Genomic DNA, 4,714 nt, shown 5'->3' on the forward strand with positions numbered 1-4,714 from the left:
CTCCACTCCATATTGGACCTCTTCGACTCGGGAGTGTGGTGGTGAACCCAATTTTCATCGCATGTTACAATATGATGCAAAAATGCCTCCCCACCGAGCAAGAAGGGCCAGACAAACTTCAATTCTCACATTTCTGTTTAAGCAAACATGGCACTCATCTTGCCGCCTTCATTCGTTAAAAATTTTATAATGATGCGTTGAGCAACTGAAGGGTGAACCTGTATTTAGCTCATTGTGACGACAACTAAACAAATCGGTCGGGTGGCCGATTTGGCCTTGAGTCATTTAGAGTCATTTCAATACTCCCCCATTTGTGATGACTATAGTGAATGCAATCTCATGAGATAATTTCAATCCCTGTATTTGCTGGACTGAATATTCTCAATCCCGCGGATCCCATAGGATTTTAATTGAAATCAAATAAATTTTTTATAATAAATAAAAATAGGTAGGTACTCATTTTATATTTAATTTTCGAGTTCTGACATACAAGGCGACGACGAAAACACATTTTATACAGATTGTAAAACGTGAAAGTGATTTACTGTTTTGAAAATAATTTATTGACGTAAATGGAAGGATTGAGTCATTCAATTGTTCTTAGCTTTGGCTTAAAAACTTAAAAAAAAGCTTTTTACTTCAATAGCGCATATATCGAGCAAAAGCGTTGTTGATAGAGTGTATCGTTGACCTCCTTTACTGACCCTGCTTATTGGCGCAAATCTCACCGACGTAAATTCAATAATTGTCTACAGTAAAGAAAAACCTGTTCGTAACTTCATTAAAGGAAGTAATAACAACGTAAAGGTAGACTGGAAGGTCCAATCCGTTGATATACTTATATACATATTCCAACAATAATTACGTTCGGCCCAGTTCTACATGACGCGACCTTCGCTTGCATTCCACTCGATGATTTGTCTTCGTTTTAACATATAAGTACGTGAATTATTGTTATAACATTTACTCACATAAGCATGTATGTGTGTAACCAAAGTGTTGACATTATCAGAAAATAAAGGAATAATTTCAAGAGCATTTTGATCTACTTGAATTTAGATACAATTGACCATCAGAAAAGACTCATTAAAGACATTTATGAAAATAATTACATTCTAGATTCAATATTTTTAACCCAAGCCCCTGAACAATTTTTTTCATATCTAGTAAATGCGTAATTATGAACATCTAAGAGATATTAAACTCTCTCATCACCTACAGAAGCCTAGACAGCTAAACTCCTGCCATTCCTTAGACAAAAATTTTCAGCGTTTCTGAGAGCGTCTCTCACAGTCTTTCACAGTCTCTCAGTTATTGCCTAGGTGTTTTTATGGATCTCTCACAGTCTCTGTATGAGAGACTCGAACGATAAAATTGTTAATTCAGAGATTCGAGTCTCTCACAGAGAGCTGAATGGATAAAACTGAAAAATTGAGAGACACGAGTCTCTCGTATAAAGACTGGGATCTCTAAAAGATATAGAACTTAGAAAATTTTAACCATGTCTATCGAGACATCACTTATTGAAAGATTCGAGTCTCTCATTCAGAGATTCGAGTCTCTCGTTCAGAGACGCTAAACAGTTTTTTTGACAGTCTCTCTCAGCGACACCAGAGAGACTCGATGAGAGACGGAGACTCGAGTCTTGCTTTCAGAGACTCTGAGTGACTCAACGTTTTTATCTCGGGTTGAATAACTACATCAGGCATCGTAATGAACACCAACTGTACTTTGCTAGTTATGCTGGAATTTGATAATGTTCAACAGGGTCCTTTTCTAATGAGAATATCAACTTGTCAAGTTGATGGATTATTTATTGTAATCATATAGTGTCACGCAGTAGTTTTATGGAAACTCAAAAACTATTTTAGACTTTGAAACATATTTCAAAATGAATTAAATATTTCATAAAGTTGCATTTTTTTCAAAATTCATTAAACAAATATCGAATTCATTTTCTTGCCCAAAAATAAGCCCATTGGCATTCTGCAGCAACGAAACAGTGAACGAAGAGAATTTTTTTAAAGAATTACCTGTGTACAAGCAGAAGTTAACGCAAGTTCAACAGCTCTGGTTACCGTGAAAATTATAGAACTTCACGAAGTTTTCTAGCGTAGTTAGTATCGGAAATTTCATCAGTTTTCACTAAATCAGCTACATCAAAGACTTATAGTACCAGTGAATGACCCATGTTGAACAAATAATCACTGATTCATTAATAAGTTTAGGGCGCGAACGGGATCCTTGGTCTAATCGTGGAGAGTCAACTCGGGAACATGTTAAAGAAACGACTCTACCCTTAACGGATTAATTGTAACGCTCCTATCAACGTAAGTGGTTTTGTTAACTTTTAAGGTGTATTGATCTGCAATGAGAATAAGATCCTTTTTATAAATGTTTTTGTTCCACTTTCATTTGTAATGTTACCCATATAAATTACTTGACAACTAACTCTATTTGTAATTTGTATCTTTTTGAATTTTATATCTATTTTACTTTACTATATATAATAAAATTGTTACCGTTTTTCAATCTCGCCTTTCTTATCATTTTAATATCTTACCCCCAGTCACGACAAAATAATAAAAACACATTATAATCAGATAATTAAAATAAATTAATATTAAAAAACCGATTCTTACCTTACGGTTAACCCACCACGGCCATCACGGGTGCGGGAATGAGACACACTCCATCAGCGCACCATGGCCGAAGCAACCACAGTTTTTCCTGAAAAGTCAGCAAAATCGCGTCAATTAAACCTTCAGTGCTGACTGGACCTATTCAATCCCTACCAGGCTTAGCAAACTTGTTACCCGAGAAGATATACATATGCATCTAACTAACTCGTCAGGATGTCAACTGCTCTCTCCAGCATACGGGATCCGGGATGTAACCACTGCTACTACGAGTGCAACCTCAGACGGTCGGGCAGGCAAAAGTGGTGCTGGGCAGTTATTGATAATTACTTATTGATAAATCAATAACAATAATAGTAACCGTAATAGTAATAGTAATACCTATAGATATATGGTACATATGGTTATCGATATATGCGATTATTATCGATAGTTATCAATAAATCGATATTCACCGATAACTATTAATGTATTGATAATTATTGATAATTACCGACAATATCGATATATAACTGCTAAACTTACGAAAATCGTCGATCTTTTTTATAGAGCATTGAATTTCCTACAAAAAAGGTTGCTCATTTTTGTAGAGTAATTCGTTGTCGAGTTATAAAATTGCAAGAAACAAATCTTAAGTTATTTAAATAGAAAATATTAATATTAAGGCTCATATTTTAATAATTTCTACGTCTTCGAATACTCTATCGATTTTTCAATGTTCTTCGAGAAAACAAAATAGTAATTTTTTTTGAACCACCCTAATATTGATATATCTGTAATTACAGATTTTTTGTTAAATATTTTTGGAATTATATAGTTTCTAAGAAGAAATAAATAACAGTTATTCATTTATGATATAGGGATTTGTTTAGAAACAATATTGACTACGAATTAAAAGTGATGTACCTATGTATATGTATCGGTAGTTATCAGAGTTATCAGTTGCTTGTTGTTGTTGTCAATGTATCGATATAACTACTGATAATTATCGATGAGTATCAATATCTATAATTATTTTGAATTTGATTTTGGTCTTTGAAATTAAAGCGACTCTGTATCAAACGAAGATGAATAAAGAATTAAATTAAATAAAACAAACACTAACAACGATAATAATTTAATTAACAACAACAAACTCACAGGAGAAGAATTATAAATAAACAGGTAGTACCTAATTAACCGAGATCGAAATCATACGTGAAGTCAGTTTATAAAAATGAAATTGTTAGAAAGACAGTTTAGAGGGGAGAAAATTATTCAGATTAAGGTAGGGAATAGGGTTCATTCCCGGGAATTCTCGAATCGAGAATTCCCGGGAAATCGTTGGGCTTTGTTCCCGGGAAATCAAGCTCGAGAAAAGTCGAGAACTCGAGAAATCATGTACCTATATAGAAAGAAAACAGGTAAGTCTTTTCACTTTTATTGACACATCATGGCTTTTTTATCCATATTATTTTTATCAATAATATAATCTAAATATATGATCTTAAATTTTACTAGGTACGAGCACCTATCTATATTGCCAGTTGTGTTGTGTGTCTATCACATATTACTCCAAGGGCTTATTACTAATTTGAATTGCGTTTGTTATAGATTTTACCGAAACGTTACTGTAACAGTAAAGATGGAAGCATCAAAAGCATGAAAAAAAAAATAGTGCTGTGATTGTAATTTTATTATAAGTTAAGATATTAACGTTTTCTTTCATGTTGATTTTTTGTTTAGTTTAATATAAGCTACTTTTGTTTATAAGTTCTAAATAACCAGCCAAAAATGGTGCTGTCATTATAATTATGAGTCTGAATAATATTATTTCTGTTTTGTTTTTAAAAAGTTAATTAGCTTATTCAGAAGATTAATGTTTTTGAATATAATCAATAAAAGTTTTATAATTAATTTTATACTTTTATTTGAGAGGAAAACCACTGAATTTGTTGACGTTATGCGAACCAAATAATATGAGAAAACGTACGTAAATGTAAATTTCTCGGCAACCCGAGAAGCCTCGAGAAATTAGCCTCGAGAATTCTCGAGACCCGAGAAATTGAAAAGCTCGAGAAATCATGAACCCTAGT

This window comes from Agrilus planipennis, unplaced genomic scaffold (genome assembly GCF_000699045.2).
Source record: "Agrilus planipennis isolate EAB-ADULT unplaced genomic scaffold, Apla_2.0 scaffold27, whole genome shotgun sequence".
Lineage (NCBI taxonomy): Eukaryota > Metazoa > Arthropoda > Insecta > Coleoptera > Buprestidae > Agrilus > Agrilus planipennis.